Genomic DNA, 11,002 nt, shown 5'->3' on the forward strand with positions numbered 1-11,002 from the left:
TGACATACTCAGTTTATCACTTTTCTTTTTTTTTTCTTTTTCTTCACGTATTGTCTGGGGTGGGTAGCATTGAATCCTAAGCTGTGAAGATCCTGAGATTTACGTTCGAGGAGATAAAAAATCGAAAATTTGCCTCATTTGTAAAATATGGTACGTTTTGGGAACCTCACAACTCGTCCCCCAGTTGTGATACCCGAAAGTAATCTACATCATTGTGTTCGTCTCGAAATGCCCTTTCTTCGCATAGCGGGTACGTCGTATTGTGAATTGGGGCAACGCCCTCAATAGGCTTTTTGTGAGGGATATCTACGGAAAATGCGTAAATTCGACACCGCTCATCCCATATATTCCTACTCGTAACATCGTTCATTTTGCTCGCAAGCGTTCATCATGACTATTGTTAGTTGCCGTACCCCAGACTAAATGGCAATAGTTTAGATGAGACATGAACAGTGAACGGTATAGTAGTAGCTTATTCGAAAAGGAAACACCAGTCTATGCCTAGCGGTAATGCCTAATATTTCGCACAGTTTATTCTGAACGTATTCAATGCGAACGTAGCGTGTCTCTCGTGTTTGTCCTCATTCCTGTTTGGATGCATCGAAGAATCACGTATCAACCTACCCATCTAAGAACGAACGTATTCAATGTGTTCATCCCATAGCAACTGTTCGTTAAAGATGACACTCAAACATTTGATGCATTTTACAATATCAACAGGACTATTAAGATATACTATCTCTTTATTTAGACTAACACTCCTGTTTTTGGTCGAAATATGATTGCTTCAGTTTTACTACTATTAATGCGTGAAGAGTTTAAATTAACCCATTTTACCAAGTTGCAAAGCATCTTGTCTTGAGTAGTGGCTATTACATCAATATCAGAGCCACTGGAAAATACCCTTGCAATGTCCGCATACGAAATAAATTCACAATTGACATCAATGTTAATTATGTCATTTAGATATCGGGTATCAGATCCAGGTATCTCAACTGGGAGCCGAGTTGTGAGGTTCCCAAAACGTACCATATGTTACAAATGAGGCAAATTTGCGATTTTGTATCTCCTCAAAGGCAAACATTAGGATCTCCACAACTTACAATGCAATGCTACCCACCCCATACAATATGTAAAAAAAAGTGTTAAATAGTTATGAAGATACGTGGCGTCAAACTGCGTAGGAAACGCAATGGTCGAAATGTCCACATCAGAATGATAATTCATTAAAATAGAACGACCGATTATTTTCAGCTACTTTCAGCGCCAATATGCCTCCTAAGGACGAGGTTTTAATATATGTTTGAAAGAAAGAAAAAATTCACCACCGTGCATGATCCGGCGTGAAATCACCGTATAATAACTGAAGTATACAGGGTGTTCAAAATTAAGATTTCACTAGCACTTTATAAATAGGCGAACAAAAGAAAACTGGCTGCTATTTTTCTGTTCCTTGAGTAAGAAACAGGTGCTACATAATTACCAGCAGCTGTTTCTTACACAAGTAGCGTAAAGTTATCATCCGGTTTCCTGTCAACGCTGTGTTTCCGTAGCGCTCGTGAAAGCTTAATTTTGAACACCCTATAGTTCAGTGTATTGTGGACGTTGCATTTATCGAGCAATGCATCAATGCATCATTACTCATGAAGCAGTCACAACTTACAAGTCATCTTTACTGGTGTGTTGTACTGGTTGTACATGCGTGAGGGAGTAGAGTCTTGTGTATTTCTTCCCATAATGTGTCGCACAGTAGAAATTTTAGGAGCATCACCTAATGCGTCTGAGGGCGCATGCGTGGTATTATGCAGTCCAGATGGCTACGAAGAGCATGTCGTGTCCTGTTCCTTGGGATGCTGGACATAGAAGTTTATTGTCATGAGCGCAAAATAATGTGCTTGCTGATATTGTCAAATGGCTACGCATGTCCGTTCAATAGTAGATTCCAAAGATATGGTATGGCATTTCAATGAGAAAGCTAATCTCGAAAATGTGCTAGCGTCATAATACGTGATGCAGATAAGGTCTTCTTCGCCAGACCTGGGTCATCTCCAGAGACCTCCCACATGAAATGGTCAAAGGATGGCAAACGTAGCTACATAGATCTTTCTCATCCTTTAAGTAGCATTCAACTGAATTTTGTTAGACCCGTAAATCATTTTATCATGTCATTGATGTGATCTGTGGTACTGTCAAATGGATACACGTGTCTGTGCAGCAGTATTTTTCGCGGAACTGATACTGTTTCTAGCGTTTAAAGGGGAAAAATAATCTCGTAAATATGGTAACGCCGAAATAAATCATGCCGATGAAGTGCACTTTGCCAGACCTGAGTCCATCCCCGCAGAGGCCGCTTACATGAAATGGTCATAAACGTAACATGGACTTCAAAAACCACTTACTATAACTGGAAACACTCTAGTCCTTTAAGATAACAGTTAACTGAATAATGTTAGACGCGTAACTTATTTCAGCTGTCTATGAAATGACGTTCCACGCGTGTTTTCCAGCACCACCACAACCACCACCTGCACCACGTTGTCGAAAATCGTGACCATCAGAAAATCGATTTGCTTCATGTCAACACATCATGCTGCGGTATAATCAGCAATAACCATCCGAACTTTTATTAAAAGAACGGATTGAGGAATCGATAACAAAGATGCTTCAACGGGGAGAAACGCACATCCGAGAAAAACGAGAACAGAAAGAGTCTCACCTGGTGGACAATGGGCGTACGCATACGTATTTGTAACGCGGACATAGCGTGGAGAATCACAACTGTTCAAGCAGCGTCGTCCGCGTGCCTTGCCCACATATCGTGCGACGTTGTCTCGTTCGATGCCATCTCTTCCTGTGATAAGTTCGACACAAATGAAATATGACATTAAAAAAACTACAGACACCCAGCGCAAGATGTGACAACTTACATTTGCTAGACCGTGCATGATGTGAGACCGTGAGACGCAAGAAGCTAGAGTGACCGTTAACGAAGCGAAAGAAAAGACGCTTTGCACACGGAACCATGCACGTGTTCTCAGAAGGCAGGGCCCGTATAACAATTGAAAAACAATAAGCGTCAATATAGGCGTAAAAAGGATAATGTGAGACGCCAGAAGCCAGAGTGACCGTTAACCAAGCAAAAGGAAATACGCTTTCCACACGGAACCATGCACGTGTTCTCAGAAGGCATGGCCCGTATAACGATTGAAAAACAATATGCGTCAATATAGGCGTAAAGAGCTAATACCAGGGGAATGAACGTGTAGTATAATTCTATTATTGGGAAAAACTCACGTGACCTCAAGCGTTGGGCCAATCGTTGGACGTCGGTTGAGTAGCTTTTTGCTTTGCTTTTTTTTTTGTCTCCCTGGATGACCTGTGACGCTGGCGAGGCTTTCCCTTTCCCATCTGTTCTCTCCCTCTCCCCCGCTTTGGCGGTTCGGGGCAGTTCTGGGTAGTTGTGAATCTCCGTTCGCGTCGAGTGAAATAAATCACAAAATGTGGAAGCGTTGGCTGTTTCTGTTGCACAAAGCGCTTTATTTTCCGGGATAGGTATTTCCAAAGCACAAATATGAAGTCTGCTGTAGCTGTGCACAACACGAACATGATATGAACATTGATTCTGAAGTTCGGATGAAATGCCGAAGCAACTTTGCATTCACTGATAGCTGATGTCTCACGTGGAAGATTTCACAGTAGAACAATAGTATATTGGCTGCACAGGCACACACATTCAGAGGTCCGGCATGACAGAGTCCATATTGCTGCTTGTGTAGGCGCCTGGTTGATCTGTCACAAAGGAAACTGTGAAGCTGCTATGCCGAAAGATGATGATCCAACCACTCTGAGTGTCATATTCATTCTACTGTATCCAAGCAGATGCTAGTCTGAAGCAGATATGTGTTGAGTGCTTATACCTGAACAAGAAAGGCAGGGATCAGAAGCGTGAAAACCAAAAATTCTACCTGCCAAGATGCTGCGTAGATGCCACAGGTGCGGCGCTATGTTATGCTAAGTGGCAAAATAGAATAGGAACTGACTTACCTGTCATCGAGTGAGTAGCGGAAAAACACAGTATTCGTCCTTCTTGAATCGTTGTCGCACCAAGCAAGCGAGGCAGACCTGCCTTCCACTTATCTACCACTCAATTGACTTGCAGAAGTATCCATGAGGCACCGAGTTTTTCAGAGTCGGTATCGACAACATGTTAGGGAAGAACACTAACAACCATCCAAAGCGGTACCGGCGTAGATGCTTTGCTTGCGTCCCTGCTGCACCCAACACATTTCGAAACTTTGCGGCGAGTTGCTGGAGTTGCTCCGGTACCGCCGACACGGTCGCCGGCTTGAGCGCGCCAAGGAAAGTTCATAATTTCAAACCAACCAATGAGCACTCGCACACCGGGGGAGCGGCCCCAGGAGCCAATGGGCTCGTGACGGTTGAGAACTCGCGCTTCGACGTAAAAATTCTGACGTTTCATGACGTTTGATGACGCGAAATGCTCGCAGCGCCTCACTTTAGTCCGCAAGTGAACTCGCGAGTTTCATCCCCTTGCTAATATCAACAAAATACAGAAGCCGACACTGAAGATTTTTGTTTAAGTTTAATTTGTACAAGCTTTCGCGTGGAGGTCCACGCTTCCTCAGGTACCTGAGGAAGCGTGGACCTCCACGCGAAAGCTTGTACAAATTAAACTTAAACAAAAATCTTCAGTGTCGGCTTCTGTGTCTTGTTTATGTGATCTACAGGACTTGACTCCCCTCTTCGTATACGCACCCCTTGCTAATACTACAATGCAGAGCTTCAGTTTATCCGTCAAGACGAAATCGTATGCGTCAGGATCAGTGGCGTAGCCACGGGGGGGCTAGGGGGGCTCGAGCCCCCCTACCTGCCACGGACCCACCCACACAAATCGTGCAAATCCGAGAACATAATATATGTGGGGGAGGGGGGGACCAGTGTGACGATCGCGAAAGTTCTTGCAGTTCATAGCGTCTATCTAAGAAGCACTCTTGAATGGTTTTCAAAGTATGAGCTTTTTAAAATACTTCCAATCTCGTAACACCACCTCATTGGTCATGACAGCCTATACATGTAACCGTACTGTGAACGTCTAAATCAACTATTTTCGTTGCTTTTTTTAATCCTCAGTTTGCAGTGTGCAGAAGTATGTGTTTGTCGTCGACACAGGATCAGCGGGGGGGGGGGGGTGTTCGTATCGAGCCCCCCCCCCTACCTTGGAGGTCTAGCTACGCCACTGGTCCGGATATAAGAGTAAATCATGTCCTCCGTCCCATTTACGCATAAACCTCCGCCCTTTACGCTTACAGCGAGCGCGTTTACGGGTACAAGACCTAAAACAGAGCTTGACGAATGCGGTGTCTGCGATTTTGTCGAACTTTACGCTTAGTAAGGGTAAGATTGGACGTAAGCCTAAATTTATCGGTTTCGTTTCTGAGAGTGTAGGACCGGGTTAAAGGAATGTATTTGGCTGTCGCGCCCCACTATTTTTGTGCGGTAACTGCCAACCTGGTTCGCTGAATACGGTTAGAAGTATACGTGTGCCTGGATCGTAAGAACCGTTTGAACCGTATGAACCAGACTGCCCGGAATTTGCGAGAATCATTTCATGGCCCGTTTAGTAACCTTGAAGGAAAGATAATATGCGAGCTCGCTGGTTGAACATAATAATAATGCTTATTATTACGTTCAATATTATGCTTTGTTTATTTCACCAACTGCTTGGTGGGATGTAGAGGCAAAATCTATACCCTCGAGGCAAGAAAAAGACATGTACCAGCATGTGACGCTATTATCTTGCGTACGTCTCTCGGGTTCCCTTCCAGGAATTAGTAACCTTTATGCAAAGATATCACAAACAGTTTACAAACAAATTTCAGGCCATCACGGAAATTGCTGCGACATTTTTCGGCAATGCCACGCGTTCATAAAGAGTCACGAACAGGTGCCGCGGAAAATCGCAGCACCCTCCGTGATCGTATGGAGTTTTTCTTAGCACGGAAATTGATAATGATTCACACATCCGTTTCACATATCTATTACAGGTGCATTCAAGGCGCACATCCAATTAGCATTTCTATCACAAATGCAGTGAAGGGCCACATCCGCTTAACGTTTTCATCGCAACTGCCATCCTGGCACACATCCGCTTAACATTTATATCACAACCGCAGGCACATATAAGCTCTAGAAGCAGACACCCTGATGTGTAGTGAAGGCCTTGGTATTTGCACGACCAGTCGCCAGAAAAACACCCTTTGAAGATGCGAACGTTCGGTTGGGTCCTCTTCGTCGTTGCAGTGTCGCTTTTAAAGGTATGCTTGTGAAGCTCCTATATGCGCATAGATTACGATCAAAATATGTAAATATGTAAACCCGTACACAGGTTTGCGGCGTAGATGCACGATGTTGGGATTATGAAACTCAATCGACCTGCAGAGACTGCTTCCATTGTAAGAAGTCTCGCGTGTGCATTCGTGGCGAGTTGAGATGTGAGGGCACGTTCAATTGCGGAGGAGATGACGTGTCAGATGAAGAGAACTGCCCTTATCCAAACTGTAAGAAGTCTCAGTTTGTCTGCCTCAATAAAACATGCCTCGAGGAGACGTCTCGTTGCAACGGAGCCAACGACTGTATTGATGCATCCGATGAGCAAAATTGCGAAAATTACAACTGCCCTGGAAGATTCAAGTGCGCTGACAAGAAGTTTTGCGTCAGGGAAACGCAGCGGTGCGATAAAACCCCTGACTGCCACGACGAATCTGATGAAGAAAATTGCAAATGCATTTGGTAATTTACATTACCGCCATAGATTAGACCCCGAGCTGTTGTAATAGATGAACTGTCTTATCCTTCCAGAACTCATGATTACAGCAATCTTTTCTGGGATGATGAATAGTGGCGTCATTCCTGGAAGTACGTGTACTGAAATAAGTCCCGTGTTATGCCGAATAAACATGAAAAATCGTTGATTCTCTTTCGAATGCAGGATGAAAAGTGTCGTTGCGTAGAAACATTTGTGACGACTTAATCACGCATGACTTGTTCGGAAGGGGATATGTTTAATAAGGTAAAAGGAAAGGTCAGCCATGCAAGAAGCCGGCTTGCTGTTCAGGCTGCATTGAGCACGTGCGCCGCCTAATGCAAACTGCTGCCCCGATTTCAGTGAAGTGTAGGTATGCAACTGTATTGAACAATTCAAAATGAGAACGCCAAACTACGTTTAATCATGTCTTGCTTATACATATATGTAGAGTGCTATATGTGAAGTGCTTCAGCCTCATATGAGCAGGTTGTGAATCTTCTACCGCTTGCCATTCCACTCGCTTTTCGCTTTGTAAGCAATAAACCAATTCACGGATAATTTGGCCCATAGGCAGGTAAGCTGGTTGGCGAAATCTGTAGGGTTGTTGCAGGGGTGTTGCCATGTCGATCGCAACGCCATTTCAGGCCCAAGCGGCCACGGATTCAACAGTAGGAAGTTTCATCAGCGGGTTCTGCATGGTGTTTCAAGCACTATGGCGCCAAAGATAGCTACAAAAAGTGTAGGAAATCCAGAGAAAAAAAAAAACTTTAATAATACCCATTGCCGGAGCCTTGGAAATGCGTTAGCCTAAGCCTTTGTTCGTTCTTGTGCTTCCTCCTTTCTCTTTTGCTTGTTTTCTTATTCATCACAGTAAAATAAATTTGTTGTTGCTTGTTTTCTTTGGTTGCTTGTTTCCTCCTGCTTTTGATTGCTTCCTCCTTCCTGTTTTGCTTTGGTTCGTTCTTTTGCTTCCTCTTTTCGCGCTTGTTTCTTTTCTTTGGTTCTTTCCTTTTCTTCCTCTATTTGCGTTTCGGGATTCGTGTTAGCGTTTAACTTAAGGAGTTGCCGTAAGGCATTTCGAAAGGGTTAAGCTGACGCATTTCCAAGGGATCCACGAACGAATTTTCCCAAAGTTTGGTGAAGGCGTGCGCCACTCTAAGTAACGACCCCAAGGTATACGTGGTCCACGCACGTTCCGCGGTCAGTGGAGAAGTAACCTTTGGGGACGGCAGAACGGACAAAGGACAGAGAACGTATATCTAAGGCGGACTGGAAGTCTTTCACATCCCCTTGGTTGAAGTCTGCTACCATGACGAACCACTCCTGGTTAAGCATAACGCAATCCATCACGTGGTTTACACCGGTTGCCGCTTGGCGCAGTTCATATTGTAGACTATATATCAGCATGCAGACCACATTCCATGTACGCTAGATCGAACTGGACCAGGGCCTTTGGAGTAGCCTCTCTGGTAGTGAGAGATAACCGCTGCTTCTCAGTTGAGAAACTGACGTGCTGGGCTAACGGTACACCGGATAGGAATCTACATAGAGAAAGTTGATCGAAGTGTTATCGCCACCTTAGTCGTGGGTTTCTATGCTTTCTCCTGTTTCCTGCACTCGTGGGTTTCTATGCTTAATAGTACACGCACCGACAGCAGCATCATCGACTAGCTTCGTACCGGACAATTTTCTCAATTTCTCTGGAGCTGAAAAAATCACATTCACATCCCATCTCTCACATATATGCATGCTGCAAACTACGGGATATATTACGAATATAGGGGATCACTGCCTTCCTTCTAGGTACCCTTTCATTACTACTATCAGGGGGTTTCTTACTGTACATTTTATTACACATGCCCTCTGCCACCGATACCAAGATACTACTCGGGTACCCTGCCTCAACCAGTCTTTTCACTTGGGATCTAAAACTTCCTTCCAGACTATTGTGGTACGACTTACTCAACGCATTTTTCATACATAGACTTACTATGACTCTTTTTACAAGCTTAGAATGGGACGAGGCATCAGACAATAACGGTTTTTTTACCCCTTGGGCAGTAAGCCCAACAAACATGTTTATCCTGGACCTCTAAACTCGGGTCCAAGAACCGAATACGGTTTTCCACAGGGATCTCATGAGTGAGCACTAATGGACTGACACAATCACTGATCCTGTCTAAGACAGTTTTCACAACTTGCTCCACCGATGGACCTTTGACTTTATAGAAAACTAGATAGTCGTTCACATATCTAAAAGCTTTTAAGTCAGAGTCACTCATCATTTTTGTTGCTTGCGTGTCCCCTTTTCCCAACACCATGCCACTCAATATTGGCGCAATGCACGATCCAATGCATATTCCTTGTTTTTGTAGATACACCGAGTCCCCCCACGAAATCTGGGTAGAGTTGAGATACACTTGTATTATTTCCAGGAAGTCATCAACGGCGATTGCCGCAGCATTCTGAAACTGCACTGTACACTCTAAATCCTGTGATGCATGCGTGCCGGCTCAAGACTCCGCCTCAGACGGCACGTGGGAAATGCAACCGGCACCGACGCAAACCATCCGGCACGAATCTTGTTGAAACATTTCAGCCGGCATCACCTCATCTCGCAGCCGGCACCAGTCCGGCACAGAGCAGTCACGCCAATTCCGATGGCTTTGTGCATCATAAACGACAGTGTGCCGCATTAGCGATTTTGCGTGTGCCGTTTGAATGAATCCGTCACAAGGAAATAATCTTGTTTGCCTTCGACTGTGCGAATTAAGTTGATATTGCAAATATAGTGATTTGTAGTTTTGGTTTCACGTTCGCTTGTCTTGCTCGTGGGCTCCCGGCAGTCTCCTCTCATTTCACAATCGTGTGCAAGCAACCGCGCGTCCGATGAAGCGTCTACTTTCAGTATTCCGTCGCGCGTTGGCTTTCTGCCGACATTGGCAAGCTTGACACGGACGATGGACTCGGAACGACATTCAAGTGCACCGATGTGAGTATTCATGTCATTTCCGTATCCTCCAGCGGTAATTCTGTGGCCATAATTTGAAGCATGGCTCGCCTGGCTCTTTGCGAGCATGCATGGGTTTCAATTTTCGCTCGGCTTGTTATTACCTTGCAGTCCGCTTGAGGCAGAACACATTGTGAGGTCACTTGCATTAATGTTGAGTCAGCAGTGTATCAGCGGTGTCCTAAGTTTTAATAAATCATTATTTCCGGCCAGCAAGGTCTGCAACCTACACCAATGTTGATCAGCGCGGGACTACGCGCGCACGCTGCTGTGTCTGTGAATGCGAATAATTCGCAGTGAGCACTCCAATTTGGAGACATGGTCCATTTCCACCAGCGTGGTGTGATGTTTGTGGACACGTCCCAGTTTCCCACGCTGCGCTTGGTCAGTATATTCCATTTCCTCACACCAAGCTCTTAGGCAGAGTACACACAACATCAATTGCTTTACGGTGCTAGGAATGTTAGGAAGCAAGATTTGTTGACATCTCATTCTGCACCTCAGCAGCAACGGTTGCAGGACACGAAACTGCACCACTGACACCCACTCCTGAACCAGTGACATCATTGCTTCATTCTTTACCATCTACATCCTCCCCTGAACGTGGCTTACGACACGAAGCACCAACGACACCTGAGGGAGACGCTAACGCTGCACTTATAACAGGTCAGATTTGTAGTGAAATGAATGATACCAATAAAATGTAGCAGTCGGAAAGGTGTCAGCGGCAACGGAACCCTCATCTTGAAAAAGTGCTGCTTACACCTTTTCTGTTGCTCCATTTCATTACTTATATTTTTTGGATGTTAAAGATGCCTTGCACTGCCATGCCTGTTCACTGCCTCACTTATTTACATGCAGTACCCTCTCAAAACAGTGACTGCTTCAAACTGTCACTTTTTCCAAGGAAAGGACACTTGTAGAACATCACAAAAGGGTCACCGCTCTGACATGATACTCATGCAAGTGTAAAATTTTTGATGCTTGAAGGAGTGCCATGTAAGAATAGGTGACACCTTTGTGGAGCTCCTTGTAAGGAGGCATATTCTTGCAAAAAGGTGACAGCTGAAAGTGCCAAGATAGAGTGACCGTTTTTAGAGTGGAGCAGGCCCTCATACTCACCACTCACTCGTAATCGGTTCTATTCTGTGTGAAACATAATTACA

This window comes from Ornithodoros turicata, chromosome 1 (assembly GCF_037126465.1).
Source record: "Ornithodoros turicata isolate Travis chromosome 1, ASM3712646v1, whole genome shotgun sequence".
NCBI classification, from domain to species: Eukaryota; Metazoa; Arthropoda; class Arachnida; order Ixodida; family Argasidae; genus Ornithodoros; species Ornithodoros turicata.